Below are 21,370 nucleotides of genomic sequence, written 5' to 3'. Positions count from 1 at the left end.
GTGGTGCAGGACAAGGTCAGCCCCCACCTGTGTTTTGCCTGGGGCCACCCTGCCTAAACTATAAGCAATCTGAGATGGCTGTTACTTGTGCTGGGCTTGGAGACTCTCAGGCAAAGCCAAGCTGTGAATCTAGGCTGACTGCTGGTAGTGTCTGGAGCTCACTGAGGCCACCTGTTGCTTGTCTGAGAGTATTTGGGATGTTGTGAAGCATGAGCCAAGACCAGCCATTCCTATGGAAAGGCAGCTTGGGTGGGTCTGTAAGTTGGGTGGGGCAGTCTCAGTGGATCTCCAGAGCCAAGTTGATGGAGCCTCAGATATGGCATCAGCTTGCTGGCTCTATGGGGGGAGGGTTTAGAAAAAGGACAATGACCTTTGCTCACCTTGATGCCAGACACTTGAGTTTTTCCCTGTATGCCACTGGTGCCTTTCAACTGCTACCCAAGTACTGGGGCTCAGAGCGAATAAGTCTGAGTAGCTGAGTCCATGGGTGGGTTCTTTAAGATGAACTGCTTGGGTTCTAGCAGTTTCTTCCATCAACTCAATCCCCCCACCCCCCGATTTTTGCAGCCAGAAGTTGTGGGGACTTATCTTTCTGGCACTGGAACCCTGGACTGGTGGGCCTGGTGTGGGGCTGAGACTCCTCACTCCCCAGTTATCCCTCCCAAATACTTATCCACTACATGTGGATATGGGACCAGCCTGTTGGGCATCTCCGCCCCTCCTACCAGTCTGGATGGATGTCTGTAGTTGTCAGACTTCCATTCAACTGGATTTCTTACAGTTCTGAACAATGGTTGTTCCATATTTTAGTTGTAATTTTCATGTGGTTGTGGGAGGAGGAGAGCCATGTCTGCCTATACCACCATCTTGACTGGAAGTCTCTTCTTGATTAATTTCCAAATTCCTATGAAAGAATAAATGGCCTAGTCTCTTCCAGGTACCATAAAAGTATCCTGGAAGTGGGTAATGTGGTATGAACCTGGTACTTTGGTGGAATAGAGGAGAGCCAACTCCCAGAAGAGTGGTCAGAAGTTCCTAAAAGAAGTGGGGCAGTGAGAAGGGAAAACAAGATGTTGCCAACAGACTGAAAATGGAACACATCAACAGTAGGTCTGAAGAGAAAATAAGGTGCATGCTAGAAGTAAATCTCAAAGTCCTTTGGCAAGCTCTGAGTCAACACAGCTATTACTCAGAGAGACTCCAAAGTAAAGAAAAGAAACCAAATGAGGTCTATAAAAAAAAAATTAAAATTAAAAAACCCAGCAGAATGAGAGGAAACTCATTTCAAAAATTCAGGGACAAAACATACTTCTTAAAATTATTTAATGCAAGATTCAGGAAACTTAAATTCATAAAGCATTTTGGTAGTCTCAAAAGAACGTAAAAACAGAGGCAGTTGCTCTTAAGAAAGAAAGAGGAAAAGATGAAAGGATAACAAAATGAGGTGAAAATAAATATGATTGAGATAAGAACTGTAAATAAACTCAAAGTATAACATCAATTAAACCAGAAAATAGAGAGAAAGTCTAAGAGAAGAGAGTTATGGGAAAAATTGTGTTATGTACATATGTCTAGATCAGAGCCCATTGCAGAGTAAACCCTCAAATATTTGTAATACAAATAATCAAGTCTAAGGATTATTCCTCATGAAAAAATAAAAACTGGAACTGAAGCAACAGCTTTTTATGTCGGTAAAACATATATAACTAAAACATATTAAGAGTCTCTAAGATCCAGGAATAACATATTTCTAAAAAGATTATTTTCAAAGGAATAAACACTAGACTGCTTTAAATTCTATGCAGCAGTGCTAAATGTCAGGTGAAAAATCGACACAGTTTGGGTCTTTTCTTAATTCTCACCCGAAAACATGCTTATTGATTTTAGAGAGAGAGGAAAGGAGGGAGAGAAACATGGATGTGGGAAACATTGATCCTTGTTGCCTTGTGTATGTGCCCCGACTAGGGACCAAACCCACAACCTAGGCATGTGCCCCAAACTGGAATCGAACCCGCGACCCTTTGGCTCATGGGACAACATCCCAACCAACTAAACCACACTTGCCAGGGTCCGACACAGTTTTGATAAGATGTTGTGGCCCAAGAATTACTCCCAGGAAAATTATCTCCCATTATGAAGGAAAGATATGCATATGAGCAAAAAATATATGAATATATATAATTTTTCTTAAAGAGTCATAAAAATATCACTAAACTAAATGAGAGTTTAAGACTGAATGAGTTGTGGTATGAAATGACAGTGAGCAATTACACCAAACAAACAAAGGGTGAAGTATGAATAACTGTTGCACGTCTGGTTAAATAACTAACTGCAAACGTTAAAAATTACTTCTGAAACACAAATACATAATGTAAACATAAGAATTTAGGAACAATAATTTGATGGTTTCACAGATAAATTCTTTCAAATTTTCAATAATAGATAATTCCCTTGCTATTTAAACTTCTCAGAGCATATGAAAAAATGGAAAACTTCCCAGTTAATTTTACAAAGTCTGCATGACTCTCAAATCAAACTTAAGAAAGCCAAAATGGAAAATTACATGCTAATCTCACTTGCTATTTTAATCTAAAAATCTAACTAAAACATTAGCAATGGAATCAAACAATATATTAAAAGAATAACACTCTATAACCAAATAAAGTTTATTCTAGAAATGAGAGATGATTCAATCGTATTAAATCAACACACGAGCTCTATCCAGAAAAGGTCCAGCCATTGTTAATATAACGAGAATGGTTTGCACAGCATCGATGTAATCTGGCAGCCAAGGAGAGTGGACCGGAATGCACATGTGTGAACAGTGACAACTTCACTGTACTAGTCAATGGGAGCAACAGACACTGTTGAGTGGGCGTGTGTACTGTGTGGCTGTCACATTCAAAATGACTGAGCAAGCAGAGCAATGAATCTGCATCAAATTTTGCATTAAGCTTGAACATTCCTCTGCAGAAACTTTATTCAGGTTATTCAGAAGGCCACAGCTATGGGCAACATGTCGTGATGAAGCTGCCAATCATGTCTCATGCAGAGTATCTGGTGAAACATCAAATCACCCAGGCAACTCAGCCCCACTAACAGCCCAGATTTGGCACCCTGTTACTTCTGGCTTTCCCAAAACTAAAATCTTCCTTGAAAGGAAAAAGATTTCAGAATGTCGATGAGATTCAGGAAATATGACAGGGCAGCTGATGGTGACTGGGAGAACTGTGTGAGGTCACAAGGTGCCTACTTTGAAGGGGACTGAGTCATCACTGTCCTATGCACAATGCTTTTTGTATCTTGTATCTTCTTCAATAAATGTTTCTATTTTTCATATTTCATGGATGGATACTTTCTGGACAGACCTTGTACATTAATGTGATAATAAGTAAAAATATATTAATAACTTACAGGAAACTAAAAGATATTTAAAATAACTAAAGTTATTTCTGATTTCTCTTTTCAAGTATATTTTATTGCTTATGCTGTTACAGTTGTTTCAATTTTTTTCCCTTTGCCCCCCTCCACCCAGTGCTCCCCTTCCCTCCAGCAATGCCCCCTCCCCCCAACTGATGTCCATAGGTTGTGCATATAAGTTCTTTGGCTTCTCCTATTATTCTTAACAACCTCCTGTCTATTTTGTTCCTACCAATTATGCTTCTTGATCCCTGTGTTTAGTCCCTGGTCAGGACATATATGAAAGGCAACCAATCTATCAATGTTTCCCGCTCCTTCTGCCCTCCCCTCTTTCTAATCAACCTCTCCCTTCCTCTCTCTCTAAAAGGCAATTTAAAAACATATCCTCGGGTGAAGATAAAAAAAAAAAAAAAAGCTAAAAACTATTTCATATTCATCATTTTGCAAAAGTTTGCAAGTAGGTGTTGGCAAGACTAAGGAAGCAATGGGAGCTCTCAAAAACTATCAGAGAGCAATTTGGAAATAATTTAGTCAAAAATGCAGGACTTTAACCTACATTTATAGATATATATTCTAAGAAAACTCTCACAGACACATATGAGTACACAGAGACATACAAAAATATAAATTACAACAATGATTATAATAGCAAAAAATGGAAAAATTTTAATTTTCTTTCACTAAGTGAATGGAAAAATAAATTATAATATGTTTATTCACATAATTTTTCATATACATGCAGCTACATGTATCATCATTAGTAAATCTCAAAAACATAATGTTTTTAAGTAGTATTTACTAATAAAATTTGAGAATGTAAAACAATAAATTTTATTGGCACATTCATGTTACAGTAGAATTAAAAGATACTTGGAAATCATAAACACAAAATTCAGGAGAGTGTTCCTCTGGGGAGGGAGAAAATGAAATCAGGAAAGAATACAACGGAGGCTTTGACTGCATCAGAAATGTTTTATTGTTTTTGAAAACCTGAAGTAAAGATAACAAAATGTTAAGGTTTGATGAAGCTGGGTGATGGGCAAATGGATGCTTATATAATACCCTCTATTGTAGTGAGGAAGACTTCAGGCTTGGGATTTCTAAACAAACAGGAAGTGTATGCTGACTTTGACAGGGTGTCATTAAACAGCTATCAAAGTGTGGTCAGGACCTATAGCACGGATCTGAAAGGCATTCGGAGTGGAATTCGGTAGGAAATAAATGTATTGAACCTAACCATGTTGTGAAGCAAACTGGGTGGGAGGCTGCAGACTTGATATCAGACAGTACAGTGAAGTAGTGATATATCTTAAACTTAGAAAAGGTCAGTCCCTTCCAAAGGATATGGGTTCAGAGTCCCTGTCTTTTAGTTACTATTAAAAACTGAGTCAACACAATGCTAAGTAGCTCCAGGAGAATCAGATCTAATGTCTGGTCCAAAAATTCTGGCCTGTAAGCAACTACATTGTATCCCAATCTCTACCCCTGTTTGACTGGGGTAATAACTATTGGCTTGGGATGGTAAAAATTTTTCATTCATGGTTTTCTTTTTAACCCTTGGAAAGTTTAGAACCAAATATAGAAATGAGTAAATAAATCAAGCTATTACACTAATACTTTTGTGATACATTCAAAAATATGTTTGGCCCTAGCTGGCTAGCTCAGTTGGTTAGAGCATCATCCTGATACACCAAATTTACGGGTTCAAACCCCAGTCAGGACACGTACAAGAAACAATCAGTGAATGTGCAAATAAGTGGAATAATAAAGCGATGTTTCTCTCTCTTCATTCCACTCTCTCTCTCTCTCTCTCTCAAATCATTAAAAATAGTTTAAAATAATAGGTTTTAGTAATCATTGGAACAATCTGTCTGTATTGGGTATTTATGGTGATTGTAAGGTTTAAGGGGTTTTGGCATATGATTAGAGTTGATTCTATTTTATAATATGCAATTGAGAAATTAACTTTATAGTCGTGAGTTGAAAGGTATGACTTTATCTAAGTTTTTAAACAGCACTGTAATGTTTTTAAAGATTTAGTGTAGTTATCAGTTTGTTCTACCAGACTTAATAGACTTTTTCAAGTACTTGGGAAGACAATGCTTGTTAGAGGCAGCTGAAGTGTTGAAAAGAAAATCAACTATGTTAAACTTATAAATACAGCTTTAGTGATGAAGGAATTTAATCAATTGAATTGTAATTGGGACCAACTGGTTATGCCTATATGCTCTATTCACCTTGTATTAATTCAACTTTAATCAAATAAAGATTTTAATTTTTGTGTTTTACTTATTTTATAAATAGAATAATAAGGTTTGTAATTTGAACTTAAAAGATTAAGAAAATCTAGTTTTTTAATTTTTAATTCTAATAAATCAAATAGTAATGTTAATGTCCTGCAAATAATCTTTTTCTACACACAAAAGCCACCCTGAGGAACACGCAAAAGCTCCATTGATTTCTGTAAGTGTGCTCATAATGAAAAAAAAAAACTCTCTCACTTTTTAAAAATAAATATGTACAGGTTATCTACAAGTAAAACTACAAAGTTGTATTGGATATTTTTTAAATCTTTAACATCATGAGAAATATACTTTCCTAAATGAAAAGTTTAGTATTAAAAATACGTTGAGTCTCCTTAGAGTAATATATTACACTTTCAATAAAAAGTACCAAGATTTTTAAATTATAAGATTATTCTAAAAAAATTTTTTAATCAAAATTAACAAAAATGCTTGAAAAATAAAAGTTATAAGAAATGACTCACTCTGTCAAATATTAACTAGTATTATAAAGCTTCAGAACCTTAAAAGAACAGTTCTGGCACAATAATAGAAAAATAAATGAACAAAACCTAAAAGAAAGCTCAAAAATAAATATGTGTGTATCTGTGCCTTCCTATTTCTAATGTGTCCTGAGTAGAAGAAGATGCACTGTGGTAACCTGTCTGACTTCTATCCACCTTTACTCCTTCTTCTTCTGGGGAAGTTAAATGATAGGTGTCTATTGGTACCTTTGGAAATACACTAGGTGTGATCAACCTGACTCTGTTCTTCTTCCCCTTGGGACTGAGCTGTCCACAGGGAGCAGCCATTCTCCCCTATTTCCAGGCTCTCACACATGCTGGGAGGGCTGCCCTAGTCTAGTATTTCTATTCATTGGGTGAATTTATCTGCCTGATACAAGGTTCAGTCAACAGGCACATTTGACTCTCAGACTAAAATGGCATCCTCTCACTTAACCTTTATCAGTAAAAAGACTGGCCTCCATCACCTCAGTTTCCTCAGGATCAATGTGGAATAGAGAAATGTCCTTCAGAAGTCCCTACAGTGTGGCCCAAAACGTTTAGAGCAGAATGATTGTTCCCTACGGTTGATTCAAACAGGAAAGATACAACCGAACTAAGGTTGCTTGATTGATTTCCTCAAGTTTACTAAACAGAAAAGTCAGTCAGCTTCCTCAAGAGTGAAGTGAGGAGAGAGCTAGAAAGAAATCACAAGTGTCACACCAATGGACTTGCTCCACCTGGGGGTAAAACATTCAAAATGGAGAAGAACCATCCCCATCATGCAATATTTTATCTCAATGGGAAGAAGATGTGTCAATCAATAAAACAGTGCTGAGGAAACTGGTTAACTAATTGAAAAAAAAAACAAAGTTTTATTCCTATCTCATGCCATAGACCCAAAGAAATTACATATGGTTAATGTGTTAAATGGAAAGGAATTATGTTAGAAATTTATGAATAGTATATATGTTAATATTTACCCTATCTTGGTTTAGTAACCGAGCGAACTGAGGCCCGTGCATGTGGCGCCTTGGTGCATGACCCACAATTAGTGTTGAGGGAAACAAATTTTTAATTACAGGATTCCATCCTTGGTGGGGCTGGGAGCACTCCTGCTTGGAGCCCTGTTCTCCCATGAGACCCAGCACTTCCCTTCCTCCCTACAGGCTATTAGCCAGAAACTATGCCCAAAAGTCCCCATATCCTTATCTGTTCTTAAGCCAGCTGTGCAAACAGTTCTCCATCCCCTCTGGAAGGTACACTCGTGGGTTTCAAAGTTGCCATCCTGTTGCAGTAGCTCTCTCCTTCAGGATCTGGGGTACGTTGTCCTCAGCTTCCATGTAGTGACCCAGAAACACATGTGCCATGTTACACTGGATCATGGTGGAGTTCCAGAGAGACACATGTCCCCAGAGAGTGACTTCTCTGTACATCCCGAGTCCCAAGAGTCCAGGTAGAGTCTGGGTCTGCGTGGCAGCAGATCAGCGTCTTGCAAGGCAGAGTCCTTGGTGGCTTCAGAGTCAGCTAGAGCGGCACGATCAGAGTGGCAGCATGCTGCTCTTCCCCTCTTGGCTGCTGTTTCCTTACTACACCCAGCTGCACGGCAGAAACCTGACTACAGACTATGGAGCTGTTTTCTCTCTCAGACCTCATGGCCAAATCCCTCACAGCTGTCCCTTCCTCACTGCAGCTCAGCGTGGCTGCTACTTCTCTTTCTCTCTCCCATGGCAGGCCAGTTCTACCTCTTTCTTACTAGCCCAGGCTACATGGCCAAGTCCTCAGAGGAACAGACATGGCTCCTCCCTTATTACAGGCAGCAAGGCAGAACCTGCTTCTCTTTCTGACCACCTTTATTTTCCATCCTGACCTGGAGCTTCCTATGTGACCTCATACACTTGGCACCATACCTTCTGAAAGTCGAGTAGACCTTTTACCTGGGTAGCGGCACAGCTTCCCTTCAGGAAAGACTTGCCATAGTTATTCGAAGTATCTTAAATTGCCTTATCATCCCCTTCCCCCACCCCCCAACCATGGGCTGTGGGGATTTTCAGGAGACCCTCACTTTGCACCCTGTTTCAGTTTGAAAAGGAATTAAGACCAAAGAAAACAAAGAAAGAGATTAAGAATTACTAATCAAAATATGACTACGGTACCAGAAGAAGTATCACTTATAAAATAAAAAACCAAGTTACTGATTTCCATGAGTACCTAGCAGAAACTGAAGGAGAAGATGAGAGGAATCAGAAAAGATCAAAGAGCGTGATCTGGAGAGTCCTTTTAAGCCACAGAAAAGCTTTTGAAGTCAGGAAGACAGGAAAATTGTCACAAAGTTTGCAGTACCGCTATACAAATCTGCTTCCAGTAACGATGGAGTAAAGTAGTTGGTGAATCCTTTCCTAGACAATAATAATAACACGTGAACAAATTATTTCTTTAATAATCAACTATTTGAAGCAACTGGTAAACACAAGTCAGAGAAGAGCTTCCTCTTGAAAGACAACTGCTGCAGGTAGGAACTGCACAAGTTTATGGTTTGTGTTTGTGGTTTCGTGGTTTTGGTTTTGTTTCATTTGCCTTAGAGTACTCCCCAACCCTCAGGACCATGGAATATTTTTAAACTGACTCTTACCAACTCAAACTGTCAGAGGAAGGAATTGAGGGGTGGCAGAACAGCAGGAATTTAGGGAGTCTGCCCTTGAAAGACAGAACTGCACTGGGTGAACTTGTAAATTTTCTCCTTTTCTGACAGGGTACTCCCCAACCCACAAACAGTTAAGCGGCAGAAAGCTGAAGCCTTACACAGGGGGTGTTCCACAAACACTTGCTGAATGGAAATCAGCATGTGGAACTTCCTACATAACAGGACCATGTACAAGTTCCCAAGAAACTTCCATCCAAAAAAGGAAAAGATGGATACTGACCAACTTAAATGCAAATGTTTCTTTTTGTATGACAATTTAAATATTACCAATTTGAAATGCAGTTTCTTCCTAAAGACATATAGTCATCCAGATGCTCCCTCCAATGAATAGTAAATGAGGCCAAATATTTCTCTCTTTTTCTTTTCCCCAAAGTGATTCTTGGTTTAGAACCTCATGGAGATAAACTTCAAGTTCATATCTAAAAGATGGAGGAAGGAAAAGGGAGACTCTGGGGAGGGGCTAGTCTAGTCCAGCCTAGTAGCCCACCCCAGCCCAGCTAAGCAGCCTTCCGGGAGGGGCAGCGAGTCCTGGGAAGGAGCTAGCTCTCTCAGCAGGCAGGCTGGGGCGGGGCACAGGCTGACCCAGATCGGTGACACACTGCAGGGGAGCAGCTGGCGGAGGAAGAGGCACAGGAGGGAAGCTGGTTGCAAGAGGGAAAACAACTCTCTGGGAAGAAAAGTGTCTCCAACCACAAGTGACATTTGGCATTTGCAAAGGAAGCAGCCATAGACAGGAGATCACAGCTGGTTTGACTTACAAAAAACAAATCCATTCCTCTTTCTTGCAGCTTGTCTTCTAGCTGTAAACACAGACGAAGCTATCCACAGATGCAGGTTCAAATGACCCTAAGGTTCCAGAGCTCAGCATGGGGGCCTTTGGAGTGGGCTTCAGAAAATTACTGAATGAAGTGACAGAGGAGAAGGTGACCCTGCCATCCTTCTCATAGGTTCTCCCCAGCAAACTGCAGGGTGAGGAGGGAGTAGCAGCAATGAAGGAGGAAGACCCAGGTGAGGGTGATAGTTAGGGAAATGGGGACCTAACTCAGAACAAGAGCATAAGAAAGAGCAGGCAGTCCTCCCAATACCTTTGGGGAAGAAGAATCCTGGGGAGCTGCTCTGGCCCCCACAGGGTGTGCGCTCCTCCTTAAGGATGCACTTGCCTTGACAGCTTCTTGAGATGCTGGCTCCTGCCAGATGCATCCTGTAAATCCATTTTAGTTTGTTTGTTTGGCTTTTCCTTTCTTTGGTTTTCTTCACGTTTTGGGTGGGGTGCAAAGAGGGACAGGACTTTAGTCAAAATGACCCATTCTGGATAGGAGAAGCAAATCAAAGAGTGAGTGCCACAGCAGCCAGAACTTGTTTCCTACAATCACCGAGTCTGTCCTCGCTTCTAGAGGGCAGATGCACGTTTTCACCAAGCTCGGCTCAGAACCCAGCTGAATTGGAGGCTGCACAGGTCCAGCTTCAGAAAGAGTAACTCTCTCCACTTTCCTTTTCTCCACTGGCCCCATTACTGTCGAGATCAGGTCGGGTAGTTCCACGGACTCAGTAAATGTGTCACTTCCCTGGAAATTCACTTAGGGAAACCCCGGATTCCTGATGTGGGGCCTGGGGATGTTTCCGTCTCCTGAAGGGAATAAACAGACCTGCACGAGGTCAGTCCTGGCTGACTCCTGCTCTTCCCCAGGCTGAAACAGACCTACTTCCCTGCACATGTTCTTTTTCCAGGTCTCTACAGGTTGCTTTGTCCACTTCCACCCACTCCCAAGGCCCCGCCTGGGCTGGCCTGTGGAGAACACCCTAAGCGCCCTGGAACTCCGAGGCAAGCTGGGCTGTAGCCCAGGGATCCTCCCGTGTTGTCTGCAGCACCATCTGGTCGGGGGGTTCATCACCCGCTGTTATCTCAGCGTTCCTCAGTGCAGCTTAAACCTATTAATCCCTTATCTTGTCATCACAGGCTAAACGAAAGCATCCTTCATTATACTTCCTTCCTTTGGAACAAAAATCTTTTACCTCTTGCTCACCCCCACGTAGTTGGCCTCTGTATGTTTCTAAGGTCTCCTTTTCTAGCTTCCTGTGAAGTACTTTGGTCTAAAGAGCCCCGGGGGAGTCTGCCTGGGAGAGGGGAGGCCAAAAGAAAATGAAGACTGGCTCTCTCTTCATGTGCTGTGTGTGAGGCCCCTGGGTGAGCCCCCCCAGCTCCAAAATGAGTCTCCTGGGGCCCCCCTGAGGCTTAAGAATCTCCCATTCCACTCTCAATGCTTTGGCCAGAAAGATTTCTTGCAACATCAGGAGCCCCACTTTTAAACTGCAAAGAAATTGTGAGGCACAACACAAACAGTGGCAGAAAGCAAGAGGCTCTATAGGGAACGAGGACAGGAGAGGAGGGGCAGCTGAGACTGGAGGGGACTGGGAGCACAGCCCACAGAAGTTTTGCTGGGAAGGGTGCCGTGCAATGATGCCCCAAACCTGGGGGATAAGATTTATCAGGCCCGGGTGGTCCACTTCTCTCGCCTCTTCCCTCAGAGTAGTCTGGAAGGTGAAAGGACATAACACGATAGACTTCTCTGTGCTCCTAAGGAAGAGGAATGCCTCTCCTTAGCTGCATTTGGCTCATTGATGTGCCATCTCCAGAGGCCAATGAAAAGAATAAGAGTGTATCTCTTCCAGCTTTTCCCTTCTAGGCACAAAGATACATTTTCTCCTAATCCCCTCGGTGAATGTCCCCTCTGGTCTCATTGCCCTTTCTTAAGTCACATGGCCCAGAAAGCTGCCTCTAGCAAATGAAGTGAGATCACTGATTAGTAAGAGCACCTGGGACCTGCCCCCAGAGTGGGGATGGGTGGGCTCCATCACAGCTCTTTTCCACCTGACCCAGAGTTCTAACAGGGAAGTCATTTAATCATGCTTTATCCTCATTACCACCTCTCACCAAGGTCACCAGGTGCCTCCACTGTCCTAAGGCCTTGTCGTTTTTTGGCTTATCAGACAATCTTGACACGGTTGATCATTTGCTCCATTTTGAAACCTTCTAGGCCATCACTTTCTCTTGTTCACTTCCACTCTCATTGGCCATTTCATCTGTTTCCTTTGCTGGATGCTCCTTATCTTTCCAACCCCTAAATGATAGAAAGTCCCAGGATATACCCTTTAGACCTCTTTTTCCTTTTTCTTCATTTTACTCCTCAGGTGAACTCACCTGTGAAGTAATATGGCTTTATTTTTTAACTTTATTTTTATTGTTGACACTATTATAGATGTCCCTATCCTCCTTGCTTTGCCCACCTCCACCCAGCAGTCCCCCTTCCCTCTGGCCATCAGCACACTGTTTTCTGTGTCTTTGTGGTGAGTGAGGTAATAATAGCTTTAAATAACATCTTACTGCTGTGATCCCAAATATGTATCTCTAACATGTTCCTCTCCCCTTAATTGCAGACTTATAAACCTGACTACTTAATCAACATCTCCATTTGGATGTCTAATGGGCATCTCAAGCTTTAATGACCAGAACTCCAGCTATATCTTCACAATGTATTCAGAATCTGATAACATCCTACATTTCCACCACTTCCAACTCTGAGCATCTTTCCTCTGATCTACTGCAAAAGTCACACCACTCTCTTCTTTTACCTTTACCTCCTACAGCCAATTTTCCTACAGCAACCAGGGTGAATCTTATAAAACATAAGTGAGATCATGTGGTTCTTTGGCTCAAAATCCTCCAACAACTTCTTCTCACATAAAATAAAAGCCAAAATTGTTACAAATGACCTGTAAGACCCCACAAAATCAAGAAGGAAGGAAGAAGGGAGGGAAGGAAGGGAAGGAGGAAGGAAGGAAGGACAAAAGGAAGGAAGGGAAAGGGAAGGAAGGAAAGAATGAAGGAAGGAAGGAAGGAAGGAAGGGGGAAGGAAGGAAGGAAAGAAGGGAGGAGGGAAGTGATGGAAAGGAAATGAGGGAACATGCCACACAAATATCTGGGGGGAAACACCTAGAGCAAAAGCAATGAGGAGAGAATGTGCTTAGCATGTTTCAAGAACAGATAGGACCCTGCTCTTCTCTCTGACTTCCTTCCTACCACTCACCTATAATAGGGTTGAAAAATGTTTCTCAAAATCTCTTCAGAACCACAGAGTGCAATCTTATTTGAAAATATAGGAGGCAGATGTAATTAGTTAAGGATTGATATGGGATCATGCTGGATTAGCAATGGTCCCAAAATCCAGCGACTGCTGACCTTCTGAGAAAAGAAGACCCACAGAGAGATAGAGAAAAAAGTCAGGTAAAAACAGAGGTGGGCAGAGGTTGGATTACATAGTCACAAGCCAAAGGATGCTTGGGGCCATGCTTGCTCATGAAGGATTCTTAGAGCCTTCAGAGGATGTGTGGCCCTGCTGATGCTTTGATTTTAGAATTCTAGCCTCCAGAACTGTGAGAGAATGAATTTCCATTGTTTTAAGCCACCATGTTTATGATGACTTGTTAGGTCAGCCCAAAGAAACTCATATTCTCCCTCCTTCATTTGGTTCCAGCCATGAGAGTTTCTTCACACTCTCCATGTGCATATGGAAGATGACAACAGGGTTATATCAAAATAGCAGATGTCCTGATCTGAGAGACTCTGTGACTTTGACCAAGTCTCTTGACCTTTCTGAACTTCACATATTTTCCTTATGTGTAAGACAAGATCATCTCTACATTTCCTCTAGTTCTGAGAGCTCAGAATTCTCCTAATCAATGATACAGACAAAAATCGGTGCACTGAGAACAATTCTCATTAGATGACCTTGGGTTTATCCAGAACTAGGAGACCTGCCCCAGTTGTGTGCAATGGAAAAATGCTCACCCTTGTAAGGCACCTGAATGCCACAGGGAAGCTGCTGGAGCTGGACCAGTCCCTGGAAAGAAATCCATTCCACATTTGCTTAACAGAACTATTCTTTACAATCCTGTACATGCTCTTGCTATGGTTTCAAAAGCTATTCCTATTCAACAGCTCTGAATAAGAATGGGCTGGCAATGTTATGAGCTACTAACACACAGAACCAGAATGCAACTATATTTTCCAAGAACCAAGCCCTCTGAATGGAGACTCGGTTTTGGACATCCATAAATTGAATGGATACCTCTTCTAGACATGCTACTGATGGTTGTCTCATGTATTCCAACAGCTTGGAATTAGCTAGGGGTAGGAGGGGTGATAGGTTATTACAGCATTTTAGAGCCAGAAGAGAGATCCTGCACCCAGTCCTCTCTTTTTATGAGCAAAGTGTCAAGGCTCAGCTTGCTGGAGTGATTTGCCCAGGTACAGTGAAAATGAGAGTGACAAGAACCCTGTCTCCCTTAACACTTCGCCCTCACCTGTACGCTTCCTGCACATTCCACTCATGTAGAGTTCATGCTGAAAGGGGGGTCGTTTTGCTATGGAGCTGTTGCTTCTACCCCCACTAATAAAGAAGCTGCCTGACTTTCCATGGAGCCACCTTATGTCTAAACCACAGAAGTTAAGTTTGCAAGATTCTTTTTCTTACTCTTCTTTTTTCTTACGGCTTTTCAAAGACAGAGAGCGACAACCATTTCCAATCTGATCCAAGCCCACAGGATTGTTTTTAATTCCATTCATCAGTATCTCATTCACCCCAAGAGACTATGGGATGTTTCCATATTTACATAATGGGCTCATCATTTTAAGCTCCATAGGGCCCTCTCTGACATGGTGGCAATTATGTTTCCCTGTGAGCTTCCAAGTTTACTGAAAAGGCCAAAAGGGTCTCAGACACCCAGAAAACATACTTTTTATGTTTTTATAAACTCTATAAAATTGTAATTGGATCAAACTTTGCATTTAAAAGCACATTCTTCACAAATATTTTATATGCACATAAAACATTGAGAAAATGTTAACATTATGATCTTAACTGTTTGCACATTGGAACCAGCTAAAAGTTAGGAAAATGAAATCCATCTGTTCTCTTCTTTGAAACTCGATTATTCTGAGAGCATAAAAGAGTGCCTCAGGGGAGTTTGACACTGCCCTCTCCCAACTCCTGTTATCAGGTGACATGGGGATGAGTGGAGGAGGGGTCTCACTGGGGGCAGCTGCTTTCCCAACTCTCTCCAAACTAAGGTCTGGCCATTCTAGGGGTCCTCTTAAAGCAAAAGAATACGACAGTCGGAGCCTTGGCTATAATGGCAAGTCTTCTCATGGGCTGGGCAAAGAATGGGGTGGTTCAGTGGTCCCCACAGCCCAGATCCTGGCACCTGAGGTTCTTGAGAGCCATTTCACCTGTCTGGCCTGATTCCCAAGGGCCTAGGGATAGGGAAACCGGGTTTTGCTCTAGCCTTTACAGCTTGTTTGTTCACGACTACCCATTAGGCGATTATTAGCCTTCATTATGAAGTGCTAGCCACCTAATTAGTTCAAGCTGAGTGGGGGGTAGCAGAGGCAGGGGAAAGAAAGCAGGAAACAATTGGGCAACAGCTGACACTTGCTTTCCAGGGAAGCCCTGCGGCTCAGCTCCTCAGTTGTATCTGTTAGCACAGCAAATTGGACCCCTCATTATCACATTTACAAAGTGCTTGGCACACACTGGGAGAAATAACCTGGAGATGGAGAGTTAAGAATGTTGGGAGAGAAGCTGGCTCCCCCACCCAGAGAGGCCATAGGCCTAGAGGAACAAAACACATTTCTTTGCAGTCACAGCTATACCTGGTGGGAACAGCCCCACCAGAACCAGGCCAAAGGCAAAGAGGATTTCTCCCCAGAGGGTGGGGGTCTCAGGAGGGAAGAGCAGACAGCATGAAGTAACTATCCTACAAAGGCCACCTAGTTCCCATTTGCCCTCTAAGGAAGGAGATTGATACCGTGGACAGGGTGTTTGACTGCATTGGTGGCAACACAAGCATGAGAAGGATTTTCTCCGTTATTGATAACACAGCAGTAGCTTTCAATTTTCTATATGCATAAGGATCACAAAATCTGTTGAAATGCAGACTCTTGGCCCTCACCCCACCTCTGGAATTCTCTGAGAGTGTGCCCAGGGATCTGCAGCGTAACAAAGGCCATAGGCAATTCATGAATGACCCATAAGAGAAAGCGCTATAGAACTAATTGTTTAAAAAAGATTTCCCTCACCAAATAGTCTCTCCTGAGTTCCTCCTATGTAGAAGGTCCAGGCCCAGGAGCCATAAGGAATGATACATGAAGTGAGTGGCTGAAATACGGTAGAGGGCAGAAGGAGAGGAGATGAAGGAACTTGAAGAACAGCGCGTTAGAGGGTCTCAGGGCTTACAGTTTGGTGGAGGAAGTCAGGGTAACACATGATCACTATTGTACACACAAGCCCGAGTGCCACACCTGGGCAAGGCATGTGAGTGGAAACACCTAAGAAGAACCTGTAATCCCATCTGAGGGGGCATGGAAGTTTTCCCAGAAAACATAACATCTAAACTTGGAGCTGAAAAGGGCAGAAGTTAGCCATGCCAGGGGCATCCAAGGGACACAGAGAGCCTAGGCAGAAAATACAACCTGTGCCTAGCTCCAGAAGTGAGAAACAGGCCAGTGAATCTGAGTCTTGAAAATGGCTCAGATTTGACCATAACATGAAGATGGGGGCTGTGAGAAATGGGGCTGGAGATATTTTTAAAGAGCCATTCTGGTTTGGATTTTAGTTACCGGCAACTGGGAAGTCACGGAAAGTAACTAAGATTACTCTAGCTTTGGTTTGGGTTTGAGAAGAGCAAGGCAGAGAGAGAAGGTCCAATGGGAAAGTTGTTGCAGTAATTTCTCTCCTCAAACCCCAGTAATATCTGTGCCCAAAGACCCTGTCACATTCCAGATCTTCATGAACTGGGCTGGGGTTAAGGTAACGCCACTTTGGTTCACAGGGCAGATCAACCCCTGGATGGCTTGCCAACTGGTGGGAGCGCCCTCTACTGGTCTGGATATTCACATGCCACACAACTTGAAAAAAGTGGGGAAAGAGAAGGCAGACACATTAATTTTCTTCTTCCCTAGTGAAGGGATTCTTGAGAAAGGATAAGTAATGATAATCCTATACAAACAGAATAAATACATCATTTCCCAGATGCAAGGTGCCTCTGAGAAGTTTCCACAGGAAGATCCTCAGATTTACCTGTTACTAGGGATTTCTGTGATTATCTATGAATAAGAGGTTGACATGGATCTCAAGCCCCTGCCCTGACTCCATTCCCGAGCACTCAGACTCCCAAAGCATCACCTCATTGTTGATGTAGTGAGCTAAGTTCTTCCCTCGGGCCTCCCAGTCTAGAACTATGGACACCCCCACCATTATTAGCATCCAAAAATAAAAAATAACGAGCGTGGAGGAGACTAGACACCATCTCAAAGTGGGTGTGGAATTCCACAAGTCATTTCCTTTCTGTAAACCTCAGTTTCCTCATCCAAGATATGGAGAAATTTATCTATCTATTCTATTTCATTGGTTTGTATATGTGGAAGCATACTGTATATGATTATATGTAATTGTTACTAGTCAAACTCCTACCTGTACATAATACTGTGTCATAGAAAGAAAATGAGTCTCTAAATTATAGGAGCATTTAATACAAAATAAAGCACACTCATCATAAGCTTTTTGAGAGTATACAGTTTTTAAATGGTAATATAAATAGCACTTTCTAAATCTTAAAGGATTTTTCTGTACATCCCTTCAATTAAAAGACAGCATGATACAGTACCATAAAGTCACACAGACTTGGATCTATATTATTGTTCTATTACTTGTTAGTTTTGTAACCTTGAGCAAGTTAGCTAATATCCCTAAGCTGAAATTTCTTTTTCTGTAATATGATTAGGATAATACCTACCTCATAGGGTTATAAGCAAAGCTAAGACCAGAGTGGAGTATGTGAAGCACATGCTTAAGGCACAAAATATAAAGAGTTGCTGAAAAACTAAAAAATCAAGATAAACAATATTTTAATGCAATATTTTTAAAAACAAAAATTAATGCAAAAAGATCTGTGATGAAGAAAATAAGATCACTGTTACTGGTTTTTCCTTTTACCTTCAGTTTTAGTATGGCTCAGCACAATACTGGGTATGAGTTAATAATAAACTAAATGAGATAATATACATTAATACTTAGAATTAGGAATGACACATAGGAAGGAATCAATGAATTTTTGATAAAGACAGGGATTAATGAATGGAGGGTCATTTGATATCTCTGAGCCTCAGAGTTGCTACCAGAATAAGAGATAATGAATATAAAGCTCATGTTATGTAATGAATACCACTAAATTGTAGAGATTTTTGTCTTATCTATAAAACTTCCAGGTGCCCCCTCCCTTTTTCCCATCTTCATAATGAGGTAGCTGGACAGACATGGTGTACATTTTACAGTTGAGGGCTGAATTGGGTAAGTGAACACCAATAACAAACTGGAACTCATATGCTCTTACTCCTAAAGGCATACTCTTTTCAACACACTACTTTACCTGTTTGAAATCTCACAGGCTCTATAAAATCATGGCTGAGTTCTGAATTTAACCTTCAGCAGTGCCCTGTGGCCTCCATCCTCCCATTGCCCACTGCTCAGCATTTGGAGGGACTTGGGAACAGCTGGACAAACAATTTCACAGCCATGTGTGGTCATGGCTGATATTCATGAAGAAAAGACCTTCTTTCCGTATCCCCACTTGATCCCATTTGGGTGATCCTGTCAGAGCCTGAGAAAAGGAATGAAGAATGTGAGGGGTGAGACAAGGATTCAGTTACTCTTTCTGAGGAGGGAGTGAGAGCTGGTAGATTAAAACAAAAAGGGGATCTTATGAGAAGATGCTATGACTCTCGGTCCCCAACAGCAGCTGACACTAATAGGATAGTCAACAACACTGGCTACTCTACTGTGGGATTGCCAAATTTGAGGTTAAAACAGAGTGGGGATTTTAAAAATCAAAACATGTGCACCCAGGTAACACAGTTAATAGCACCAAAAAGCTTATGATGAAAAGTCACACTGTCCCTTTCTACCCTGTAGCACCCATGGTGCCACTTCTGGGAGCAATCTCTGTTAGTTTCTGTTGTTTTCTTCTGGTGGTTACCTTATAAAGCTAAAGAACATGCTTCATGAAGACCAACTATTTTTTAATGTATCAACTGCTAACTACAGTCTATTGACCACCAATTGGAGCTATATGAACAAAGAAGTTTTAACTCATTTATTCTCATTCTCTCCTGGTCATCTCCTCCCAATGTTTGATATTTATGCCATGGTTTTTTATTACTTATTGGTTTCCTTTATATCTTTAAGTAATATAAACATCTATTCTCATTCCATCACCTCTCAGTATCTCTTGCCTTGACCCTTGTGCTATAAGGGCATCAGCACCCACCACTGCCCCAGCTCCTCCACATTCCAACTTTAGTCAACTAACTCTGGCTTGGCTTTGACAAACAGGGCCGCCCCTTCTGCCCAGCAGCCACACCCACATCCTCCATGCTTTGATAACTCTTAAATCTGACAACCAACAAACAGCATTTACATCAGTATGACCCTGTACATATTGTTGAATTCTAGACTGAATAAAAAGCCACTAGAGCGGAATATAAAGATGACCAAAAAGTCCTCTTCTTGAGGTGAACATATCTAGTGATGAGAACAGAGACTTTCAATTACAACATTAGGCCCTTAGCTAGAAGAAAAGATGCTTTGCAGTGTCAGGAGGCTGTCTTAGTTTTTAGCTAAATTTGTTGCCTTCCCTAAATGCATGCCAGAATTTAGAATCATGTTCATTTATATAACAAATATTCACTGAGGACCTATTGTGGGCCGGGGGCTATACTAGTGCTGGGGCTGCAGAGCCCACATAAGGGAAGACAAAAACAAACGCAGCCCTGATCTTATTTAGTATGAAAGACATATATAAACAAATAATTCCACAAACAAATATATAAGTAATATAATAGATAATGCATTGTATAATATATAAGCATTTTCAGTAAAGTAACAACTTGTGATCAAGGCCATGGAGGAAAAGAACAGGTCTTATAAGAAAGAAAGGTTTCCTAAAGGGGAGTTTCATAAAATCAGTGGATAATTTTTCCCCATAATCAGATAATCCTACATACACACACACAGAAGACTTTTTTTCTGGTATCATTTGTTTTATACACACTTTTCTGCATCTTGCATTACTCACTCAAACATTTCCTCAGGGAAATCACTCCAAGTCATCTGGTATGGCTCTATACCTGTTTTTTTAATGTTAAACAATATTTCATGGTGTGGATGTATCGTTATTTATTCAGCCATTTCCCTATTGACAAGGAATTCACATTTTTCCGGTGCAGAGCCATTACAAACAATGCTGCAATTAACATATATGCCCTCATGACATTGTATACATTTATTTTTGTGCAATAAATTCCTGGAAGTATAATGCTGTTTCACAAAGGGGGCATGACATTTTAAATTTTCATAGATGTTCCCAGTTGCTTTCCAAAAAGGATGTAACAGTTCACATTTTTGTAAGCATAACAATCTTTCAGACACACCCCTCACAATGAGTTTGAGTTCTTTTTAATTTTGCTAGTCTAATCGGTGTAAACTGATACTTCATTTTTGCTTTACTTTGCATTTCCCTGATTACAATAAAGTTGAGCATCTTCTCATATAGTCTTTTACTATCTCTTCTGTAAATTGTCTACACAAACACACTGCCTAGTTTTCTGTTGCTTGGTATGTCTTTTATCAATTTGTTAGAGCTCTTCATATATTAAAGAAATTAACTCTTTGACATCTGCATTACAAATATTTTTCAAGATCTATTATCATTAATTTATAGACTTTGTATATGAAAACATTTCCTACACAAAACCTTTAAAAAATTTATGTAGCCAAGTAAGTCTTACTTTTCTTTTATTACTTCCGTGTTTCCAGTCTTGGTTGGTAGGCTCTCCCTAACTCTTAAAATCTATATTTTCTTTCAACATTGTTTTAAAGATTTTATTTATTTTTAGAGAGAGGGAAGAGGAGAGAGAAAGAGAGAAATATCAGTATGTGGTTGCCTCTCGCATGCCCCTAACTGGGGACCTGGCCTGCAACCCAGGCATGTGCTCTGACTGGGAATTGAACTGGAGACCTTTCAGTCCACAGGCCAGCACTCAATCCACTGAGCCACACCAGCGAGGGCTCTTTCAACATTTTAATATTTTTCTTTTTACATTTGTCTTATATTTGTCTTTACTCTACCTGGGATTTATCTTTCTGTTTGATATAAGAATGGGGTCTATTTTTTTCTTCCAGATGGATGTCCAGTTATACCAGCATCATTTATTAAAGAGTCCATTATTTTTCTTCTGTTAATTAAACCACCACACTTGTCTCATGTTAAATTCTCATTTATTTTTGACATCTAATTCTGGATTGTTAATTCTGTTGCAATGACCTACTTGTCTATTCTTACATAAATAC

This window comes from Furipterus horrens, unplaced genomic scaffold (genome assembly GCF_987537825.1).
Source record: "Furipterus horrens unplaced genomic scaffold, mFurHor1.1.pri manual_scaffold_12, whole genome shotgun sequence".
Classification (NCBI taxonomy): Eukaryota; Metazoa; Chordata; class Mammalia; order Chiroptera; family Furipteridae; genus Furipterus; species Furipterus horrens.
The sequence above is the reverse complement of the archived record's forward strand: the minus strand, read 5'-3'. Positions refer to the sequence as shown.